The sequence below is a fragment of the Octodon degus genome, unplaced genomic scaffold (genome assembly GCF_000260255.1).
Source record: "Octodon degus isolate 3935 unplaced genomic scaffold, OctDeg1.0 scaffold00055, whole genome shotgun sequence".
In the NCBI taxonomy this organism is placed as follows: Eukaryota; Metazoa; Chordata; class Mammalia; order Rodentia; family Octodontidae; genus Octodon; species Octodon degus.
In genome coordinates, this window is record NW_004524631.1 from 4,233,587 (window position 1) to 4,244,554 (window position 10,968).

A 10,968-nucleotide genomic window follows, 5' to 3' on the forward strand; every position below is an offset into this window, starting at 1 on the left:
AAAAGACAAAAAAGAGAATTATAAAAGAATGAAAAGCATAGATGGGAAACATAAAATTTGGGACACACACTATTTTGTTGGTTATTCCCAGTTTAGAAGTAGAAAGCATAGTAAGTTTCCCATATACAAATGAAAAAAAAATCAAATCTACAAGTTATGAAATAGAGAAAAGATGCTGGTTAAGTCTGGCCACAAGCCCTGGGATTTGGCCGAGAAGGCTTGTCATACACTGCCATCCTTCAATGGAGACAGTTCTCCAAAAAGAGCATCTCCTGTGTTTTGACTAGCAAGTCAGACAAAATGACACATGAACTCAGCTTCCAAGAGGAACACTGTAGTCCCATTTACTGCTTTAAAGAGACTGGGGAATGTAACATACCTACCTCACAAGAGCACACAAAGTTTTTTTAATGGAACTGGAAGATAAACAGTGAATGTGAGTAACGCTTACCATCCAGATAACTAGAAAGAAAAGAGGCTTATTTCATTTGTAATTACTGTGAATAGAAATTACATATTTTCTTATTTCATTACAAAGCTGGAAGGAAGGCCATACTTTGTATTTTCCTAAGAAGTCTGTTTACAACAATTCCATGTTCAATTAGAAGATGATATACTAGGGAATTTGTGTTGCATTGTAACCTCACATATATCCACAGAAATTCACCTCTACTTTGAGTTTTCTTCCTTAGTTTTTATGAATTTTTTTACCATCCCTTTCTAATATGGTAGTACTGCTAAACAATTTCCCTCAAATCTCTGGGCCATATTCTTACATTTTCTTTATTCTGAAAAACCAGATTATCATTACGTATACAAAAGAGTAATGGTCGCAGGATGAGGCATCTGAAACACTCCCATTAGTTTTACACCATCTTCCTTGACTACTTGCTTGGTCCTCAGCTGTGAAGGAAGCTGAGTGGGCCAGATGCATGACTTCTGGACACTTAAGCAGTACCTGATTTTCTCCTCAGTCAGAGCCTCTGGGGAAACTCCTCTGACAAAACACTTGTTTTCTTGATCTGGGTTCCTTCTCCACTGGACTAACGTATCTGAGCTAGCCAAATCCGTTTCAGGACTCATGCATCTTAGTCAAAGCTATAACATGACCACATTGTCTGCCCTCTCCACACACGCACATACTTATGTTGTAACAAATTCATTAAGACCATTACCCTGGGCCAGCAGGCACAGGAACCTGGGTTCAGTTCCTGGCATGCCTTGCTGGCCCTGCAGCTGGGGCACACTGAGACCAGGCATGGCATGTAATGCCAGCACTTGAGAAGCTGAAATCAAGAGGATCACTATGAGTCCGATCTGTGTAGTGAGACCCTACAGATCCTGTACTAAATACATTTTTTTAAAAAAACCCATTACCCTTTAAAGAGAATAAATGTGCTATAAAACTCACTAGAATAAACAAATGAATAATGTTTTATCTCTACCACAATGTATTTTTTTTCTCTGAACTCTCCCCATTCTATAGAACCCAGGTTTCTCTCCTAGTCTTTATTTCCTTCCTACCCCTACTTCTACCTCAAAGAATTTGCTAACAACCACAGGCCCTCATAACCTCTCCCCTTAACCACATATCCTAACACTAAAACCACAAGTGCTTCATACCCAGCGAGTTCTATTCTTTTGATTGACTGAGAAGAAAACCATGTGGGTGCTCATGGTTCATAGTTCCTAAGAGAGCAAGACACTGGTTAGCAAGACACTTCCTAAGAGAGGAAGGCCGTGTCTTATCAACAACTCTTGAGTACATGGCAGGGGTTGGGGCTTGGCACGCACAAAAAATGAATAGCTCTTCCCTATTAGTCAGACATTCAATTCTTCCAAATATGTACCTAAAGCTATAAAAAAAATCTTCTTTCTTCAAAGTAGTATCACAGTGCTGAGGAGATAGTTCAGTGGTCTAAGTACCACCTAACAAGCTCAAGGACCGAGTTCGATCCCCAGTGCCACATACCATGCCAGTCCTGGAATGCCAGGCACACTGTGCCAGTCCCAGAACTAGTTATGGTGAATCACTACATCTGAACTGAGTAGCAAGACCCTGTTACAAAAGAAAAAAAAAAAGTAATATTACCAAGGGCCTTCAATGTTTGCATTTCTCTGGGCAACTAGCTTACCTTTTCCTCTTTATTTTGCTTCCTCTACTACAAGTTTATAAAGGTTTTCCATGGTTTTTCACCCCACCTATATATTAAGAAACATAATGGTCAAATTCATGAAAAACCTGATTTGCAGGAGAAAACTGCTGATCCATTTCCAAAGACCAGAAAAAGTATTTATGTACTAGGAAGAATGTCTTTTTTTTTAATCTAAAGCCCCATCACTGGTGGGAAAGGTTTTAAGTCTATGAACCTGGCCTTCAAATTATTAACAAAATGTCCTGATCTTCACTCCGTGGGATGATGACCAAAATTTCCTTACATTAATTCAAGATGTGAGTTAGCAGTACAGTACACAAATTAGTTTCACATGACAGGGAAAAAAGGAAATAGAACAGCACCAAAAGGACAAAGTCTACCCATCAGAACCCACGGAACCTGGCCAGGGTGGATGAAAGGAGATGAGTCCCTAATGTAATCACAAGGAAGATTCAGGCTCCCACACTCACCTCACCACCATCTGAGGTGGTCTCACTAAGCTCTGGGGCGATGTGCTAAGAGGGGGTGGGAGAAGGAATGAGGAAGGGGACTGTGTGTGGTCGGTTTTAACTTTTTGCCAGAGAGATGGCTCAGTGGAACATGCGCTTCGCTGGCAAGTGCAAGGGCCTGAGTTCAATCCCCAGTTCTGCCAAAAAATAAAAATAAACTTTTTGCTTCTATGCATCAATCTAAAATGTGCTTTCTAAACTTATCAAATGCTAGGACCTATAAAGCAACTCGTAAATAAAGCAGCCTCTCTTCAGAACCCATAACAATAAAATTAACTGTGAGTCTGTCTATTCCAAAAAGCTACTATTTTTTCTTAATAAAGTAAGAGATTAACCATCACTGAAAGGCAATCTAAATAACATGTAACATTTTACACACCATATGCGTTCTGTAGCCTAAGGAGAATATTTCCATGGGCCCATCCGTAAAACTCATAGCTTGATTCATACTTCAATAATATTTTTTTCTGTATTATGAACACCAGCTGCAGCCGGGTGCTGAGATGCACACCTACAGTTCCAACTACCTGGGACACTGAGGCAAGAGGAGCACTTGAGCTCATGAGTTTGGGGACCAGCCTAGGCAACTGCCTCCCAAAAAACAACTGACTTCTATTTGTGAGATTCTACTATGAGTTATTTTTCAGGGCATTATCAAAATGATAACTAGAGAAACACTCTAGCTAAACAGTAATAAATAGTAATAAAGAAAAGTAACTTTTTTGTGCCTCAAAGAGATGGGAAATACTGTATTGACAGTCCAAACAATACTCTGTTAAACCTCTTAAACCACAGAAAACAGGTCTTGCTTTGCTGTGTGGTGTTCATGTTGCATTTGGGAGGTTACTGTGAAACCTTCTCTTTTAAAGTAATACAACCATAAGAAAACTAATGAGTGATTCCAAGACTAGTTCCTAAACGGCTTCCAATATAAACTTAAACCCAATAAAATTTAATTTTAATCTATGATGACAAACCCTTGTGCAGCTGATTTACATTTGTTGATGCTATGGCTACAATAAAAAAAAATAAAATAAAAATAAATCTTTAGAAGTCAAAATTGCCACAGAATCACATAGCAGAGGAGGAAAAAAAAAAAATACTGCATTCTGAAACCTCCCTCCATACAGCCTTTATATATAATGTCATCAGTCACAAAGGCTGACGACAACTTCCTGAATGTAGACTTCCCTCCTAGGTTTTATTAGTCAGACTGAAAGAAGGGACAGAAAGGAGCAGGGAGTGAGCAAGCAAGGCAGCTGCTGTACACACACCTACAAGCGTAGATCTCCCCTCCTATTCCACGCGGGCTTGGAAAGGTAAACCCCCCGCATGGTCTCTCCACACCCAGAAACTCTGGAAATGGTCACCATCCTGGCCCTCTCCGCAAAACTTGACACAGCCTTTTGGTAATAACTATAAAAGCGTCCACAGCATCAGCAGAAAGGCAGAAAGGATCAAAACAAAGCGCAAACACAGTACGATCTTCAGTACCTCTGAAATTCTGAGAAAGTCTGCTCATCCGTCCATCAACAAATCTGACTGATTTTACCACTTCCCTTCTACTGTGAGAATATGGCTTTTCTTTCCCTTCCCAGTAACACTACACCAGGGCCATGGCACTGGCTAGGCTGATGTGGAATTAGCGATGTGGGGCCCTGCCATTGGCCACAAACCCTGGGGTGGAGGAGTGCAGTTTCCTTACCCTGAGATCTCGGTGCACGTCAGGCAACCCTGAGGAAGGGACTCGCCACCGCAGAGGCAAGCACTCCCTTTGCTTCTCTAAAAACCAAGTTAAACAGGAAAGAAGTAGTAAAACAGACACAGAGAGGGGCTAAGACTGTGATTAGAATTTTTCACAGCTCAGTTACTAAAAGCAGCTCAAGGAAACAACAGATTATGATTTGAAAAAATTTAAAAAGCACTACAAAAGAGCAGCCCCACCACTGAGTATTGGAAAATATGAGCTCTAATCTGGAGTTTGCCAATAATTGGTTCTGGAGTTGAACAACCAATTTCTTCTTTCACAAAATTACATGACTCTAAATCGGCCCTTCAAGTTCTTTTAGTCTGTTAAAAAACTATATTGAAAACACAGATTTCCTCCCTACCATGCTTACTGAATACAGATTACTCTCATGCTAACTCTGGGCTCTAGCCTCCGATACAAGAGGGAGGAAGAATTTAAGGGAACACTGCAAAAAAGGAAAGTACTGAGCACAGACTGTGGGTAATCAGTGTGTTTTTATGCCAATGAAATTTAATTTTACAGCTGAGTTCTATACAGCTGTGCAAGAAAGACTCTTGCCACGGCTTGCCACTTGAAAGAAGGAAGGAGCGGCGATAATTGTTCATGCAGAAAGACCTCTTGAGACATGAGCAGTACCTGGAGGTATGTGCCCAGCTGGTTGGTTGAGGCACAAATAGTCTGGAATTTGCCTTCCTGTCTGATATGTGTTCATTAGTAAAATAAAACCATGGTTGTTTCAAAAGTTCTTAACCTTAAAAACCGTTGCTTTTATCCAATTATAAACATGGGAGATGTAACTGGGAGAAGTATTTCCATCCACAGAGAAATCTTATGGAGTATTTTAGATTAAAAAGAACAACTAGAGATTAAAATAATGGCACATGGTTCAAGCAACAAATTAAAAAGAACTGTCCACTGGGCTCTCAGAAAATCAACTATAGGGGCTGGTGAGATGGCACAGTATAATAATCGCTTGCCTGCAAGCATAAGGGCCTGAGTTCAATCCCTGGTTCCAGGAAAAAAAAAAAAAAAAAAAAGAAAAGAAAAGAAAGAAAGAATGAATCAACTGTAAAATGGATAGGCCCTGACCTCAAAGATCCATAAATGCTGGGTACTTTGGGGGTCTGTTTTCTTTTATCTTACTCCAGGGAATCAGATATTTGCACTGATACTCCAGGATATTTGCACTGAGCTACATTTCCAGCACTTTCTTGAGAAAGGGCCTCTCTAAGTCACTAAACTGCACAGGCTGGGCACAATTTTTTTAATCCTCCTGCCTCAGCCTCCTCAGTGCTGACATTGCACTTGTGTACCACCACACCTGGCTTGTTTTCTGTATTTTTGAAATTGGTTTTGCATTTATTTTAATGGCTTTGCATAATTGTCAGTCTTGTGAAGCAGAGCAATACTTCAACTCAGCTTGAAAAGTATTTCTTTTAGGGGTTCTGTGTAAAAATTATATGTAACTTGAGCTTTTTCTGTAACTCCATTAATATAGACAGGGTGATTCCATAACAGTCCACACCACAAATCTCTACAGAAACATAAACACTAAAGGGAAAAATTACATCACAATACACACACAATCTCTTGATCTCAGATACACAGCCTTATCCACATAAGCAGCAGCTCAGTTTTGCAAATATTAACTAAAAGGGAAAGGGGGCTTTATCTGCAAAAGTTTACCAGTCAAAGGTTCCTTGGCTTTGTTTGTTGTTTTTAAATGGTGTTTAAATAAGTTTGTAGACATACTGTGACATTTTCATTAGAACACCTAGATTCCAAGTACACTCATATCACAACAAATCTCACACCCTTCCCCAACCATCCAAGGATGAGAGTCTACTATCTGCAAGGAAACATTCCAAAGTCATGAGCCCTTACTCTTACACATACCCAAACTAACTTACTTTGTTTGGGTTTGGTTTGGTTTAGTTTGGTTTGCAGCACTGGGGACTGAATCTAGGGCCTTTATCTTCAAGTACATCCTCAGTACCTCCCCACCAACTCCTCCTGCCACAGCTTCCCAGAGTACAGCACTGAGATGACAGGCATGCACCACCACATCTGGCTACCCAACATAACTTTGCCTAACACTTTATCCAAGGACAAGAACTGAAAATACTTTTTTCAGCAAAATTTGGAATTCTGTGTTTCTTAACACCTTTTATGATAGAGCAGGAAAGGAAAAGTCAGAGAATTATAGCCTTAGTGGTAAAAGTCATCCTTTGAGCCCTTTCCAGTTCAATGCCAAACTGCGTGAGGAGGCAGAATGAGCCCTTTCTAGTCACTACATACAGAAGCCCACCCCTTTCCCAGGCTCGACTCCATGGCATGCACACAGCTCTATGACTCAGGGCTTGATTCGAGGCATTCTTATGTATGCTACTTATGCCCCTACCTCTTCACCTATAATATGGCACATAAGCTCAGGGTAGAGTGCTTGCATGAGAAGCCCTGGGTTACAGGGCCAGCACTGAAAAAACAAGAATCAAAAGATATCCTTCAAAGATGTCCAATGAGAATACATTTCTCTTGTATGCAGTCCTCAGTTCCCCTCTCCAAAGGCGATGACTTTCAGCTTCTGATGTATCCTTACCAAGATTCAGATTCAATGACTTTTTAGGCATTCTTTGAAATACCTGAAGATTCAGCAACTCCATTATATTATCATTTAGCCTAGTTAAAATTACAGAACACCATCCAGCAAACCAAATTATAAACTACTGAACTTATGCCTTCCATGGTGGTTTTAATGAAATGTGCCATAATTAAACACACAAAAAAAATTACTTCCCAAGAATGCAGCTTAGCAAGTTATTGATGAGGAAACTATAAGAACAATAACTGTGGCACAAAGATTTCCAATATTCTATTATCTTTAACTATTACAGAGTAACTACAAAGTACATTGGAGACCACTCTCTTATTAATAATATTACAAAAGAAGTTGACTGCAAAGTACTGTAAAATAACAGGAAATAAAAAGACCTGGACAAAGACAATCAACCACTGTTCTAACTAATGTTTATGGTGTGCTCATTTTGTGACAGGCACTGTACTAGAACTATAAGACTCTAAGAAATAAAAGTTTGACATTAAGCAGCAGTACAGGAAAGTGCTATGCTCAGCTAGCAAAAAACAAATGCTTGCTGGTCACTTCTGGTGCAAGAGCACCACGATGATGATCACAGCCCTCTACACTCTGAAACCTCCATCCGAGATCAGTCCAAGTATCTAAATTTGGTTTGCCAGCTGTGGTCCTTTTCTAGTCCGACACAGGTGTATTGCCTTCAAAGTCTGCCCCCTACCTTAATCTGCCTTTCTGACCTGCTAAGACAATACAAAGAGTATTTTTCTAGTTAGTTCACATGCAACTCAATCATACTGTTATTTTACATACTTAGCTATGTTTTATAGCTTTCACAAAGCACTTAATATGCAAAAAACAATCTAACGTGATGCTTGTCTAATTTATACTTAAATGGTTCAAAGATTTCTGACAGTAGTTTCAGATTTGGTTCAAGCATATTTTTAAAAAAAAAAATCCTTTTGGAGGGAAAATCACTAAGAATAGTATATGATTTGATGAAAATCTGCTTATAAAGATGTTTTCAGCTGGGTGTGGTGGCGCACACCTGTAATCCCAGTCCTTGGGAGGCTGAAGCAAGAGGATCATTGCAAGTTTGCAACCAGTCTGGGCTACAAAGTGAGCTCAAGCCCAGCCTAAACTGCATAGCAAGACCCTGTCTCATAAAGAGAAAAATAAGACAATGTTTTTCTAAAAACAATTTATATCTTTAAACTGAAACTTCCCATGACCAAATACCAGGTGTTACTTAGACCTTAGAAGGTACTGAAACAGAAAACTGACAACACTTAAAAAGAAACAAAGTAGCAAATGCAAAAACATATGTATAGGAACATCTACTTGCTATTGCAAACTAGCTTACCATGATAAAATTTTAGTATGGAATAATGTGTAACAACAATGCTAATAATTCAGATTAACATTCTGAAAACACAAAAATCACAATTGTCAACAATATTTTTAACTCATTAACTTTATTGAAAATCAATTATAATTATATAGAAAATAAAAAATTTTAGACAAATATTGAAATGTGAAAGATATAAGATGCGCACAGACTGAAATTTAGAGAAATATTTCTGAAATGAATACATGAGATTAGTAGATTGCACACCGTAAAGAAATTATTTACAAACTTAAATGTATATAACAATAAAAATTGTCTAAAATAAACATGAGTTTACAGATCAGTCATATAATAGTTCACCCTTGTCAAAATCAAGAAACATATTCATATAATTAGAATTCTCAAAGTAGAATGGGGTAGGTAATAAATATTTAAAGATTTAAAATTTCGAGCTTACTTAAATTATAGTACCACATTTCCAAGAAAACTGTACCTTTTGCACAAGAAATAAAGAGAGCTGTTCCCTTTTATACTTTGTACATCTCCAATTCACCTGACAAGACCTAAACAAAGAAGAAATTAACACAAAAGAAGAGGTATTCCAATTCTATCCTGGGTTTCTCTCCCTTAGTACTTAAAGCACTTTTGTGAAGCAAAATTCATTTGGTAAATCTTGACAGAAGAGACGTATGCTGGAAGGAGGAGAACACCTGGATGTTGGGGGCAGGTACTTCCCGCTGGGAAAGTGGGCAACCAGTAGAAGAGGAAACACAGCACTTGACACCAAATGGAACAGCAAGCCACTACACAGGGGTTCCCGTTTAATTCAGCCTAGATTCAAAATGCATGATCAATACCAATGACATATAGACAAATAATATTGTGTTGCCATCCCTAAACAACAACTTGATCTGTTCTGATGTCTAGACCTTCACTGACTATGCAATTAGCCCATTCTGAATTCTGTAATTTTAATTAGTATATTCTAAGCCCATTCGTTTATTTTTGTCTTTCAAAGAACCCAAAAAGCATTTCCTGAGGCATAAAGAAAACTCCTAAAATGAGAAGTTCAAGTTTCAAATATAGACAGAACAATTAGGAAGATGATGAAATTCATTTCCTAGAGCAATGAATTAGCAAAATCAAAATAATGCCACAGCAAATTGATTCATATTCAGCACACTGTGAGATGAGACTTCCCATTCATTTTTTAAAATAGACTTAACAGGCATATTAATTTTCCACTGGCCACTATAAATAAATGGGATTCCAAAATATCTTTCTTTGCAAGGGCAATCTAACCAGTCACTGCAAGTCTGACCCCAAGTGGAATGTGTATTTACATTGCCAAGAGGCAGCATTGTGTGCTGGTGGGAAACCACTTCTCACAAACCTCCCATTCAACCCAGGGCTCCACAATAGGTACTCACACAGGAAGCAGGCCTTGCAAAGAGCACCTCTGCTGCTCAAGAGAGAGCTTCCCAAAACAGCAAGGACGATGGGCCATTCTAAATGCCAGGTTCACAGGCCCTGGCTACCTACCCTACAGGGTCAACAAAGCAAGTGTTGTTCACAGCCATTGCTCTGAATCCTTCTGAAGGTGAAAGAAACTTTCGACATTTCATCTTTTCTACATAATCTCGCAGGGCTTCAAAAAAAAAACTCAAAGCTATGAAAATAGACTAGGAAAATACACTTTTTTCTCAAATACATTGGTAAATATACCCAAGAAACAATTCTTTTCAAAACTAACTGTAAGGTGCTAATACTGAATATGTAATTTAAAAAAAAATCAAAATTTCAAATTTCACTTGATTATCTCTCCTGAAAATCATAGTTCCTTAAATATTTTCTACTGTGTTTAAATTGTAAAGAAAAAAAAAAAAAAAAAGCTTATATACTTACTTAGCTGTGCTAACCATGCTAGTCCTTAGCTAGCACAAAGGACTTCAAAAGCTCCTGCTATTTTAACTCCTCAAGGAGAAAAACATATATTTTCTGTAGCTTCATATCCACAGTGACCTGCAAAGGTATGTGCAGGAAATAAACCAAACACAACCCTTTATACAAAACAAATCCATTCACTTTTGGGTGAAACATATAATAAAAAAGTAAAAAAAAAAAAAAAAAAAGTAAATCTGGTCAATTCAATGCTAAACTATTAACCTGTAAGGTTTAACTTCTTCCTCCAAACTTGAGCATGCAAATAAACATAATATGGCTTTTTAAGAAACATATTCATTAAATTCTCAACATCTGCAAAAGACAAGCAGCAGCTGTTTTCTATAGTAATAGTTTAAGCCATTAAATACTGTAAAGATATTAAGCACAGGGTAATTCTCCTGGCTTATTTTTGCTTCTTAAATTAAAGGAGTGGGTTCTCTGCCAGTTCTAATAATTGGCCAATTTCAGTATAGCAACAAGATAGTATTAACACACACATTTAAAGGGGTTGTAAGCATTTGCTTCAGGTAGCTGCTGTACTTGTGCCAATCACAAATCATACCACTTACTAGCTTCCCTAAATTACTATGTGGTAGGAGAAAAAATAAACCAGAAATATCCTGAAAAAAATACAACATAGTTTATTAAAATGTAGGATATATATATATATC

General features: G+C 38.1%; 1 protein-coding gene across 4 annotated transcripts in view; it reads right to left on the minus strand.

The window, feature by feature from the left end:
* Fndc3b (fibronectin type III domain containing 3B) overlaps positions 1 to 10,968 on the minus strand; it is a 337,533-nt gene that overhangs the window by 271,723 nt on the left and 54,842 nt on the right. For 2 of the 4 annotated variants that reach the window (XM_023717771.1, XM_004633446.3), the window contains exon 1: positions 4,160 to 4,238. The exons of the other annotated variants lie outside the window; for them this stretch is intronic. The gene's annotated coding sequence lies outside the window, so the exon portion shown is untranslated. Of the gene's footprint in view, positions 1 to 4,159; positions 4,239 to 10,968 lie in introns of those variants that run through there. 4 annotated transcript variants of the gene reach the window in all.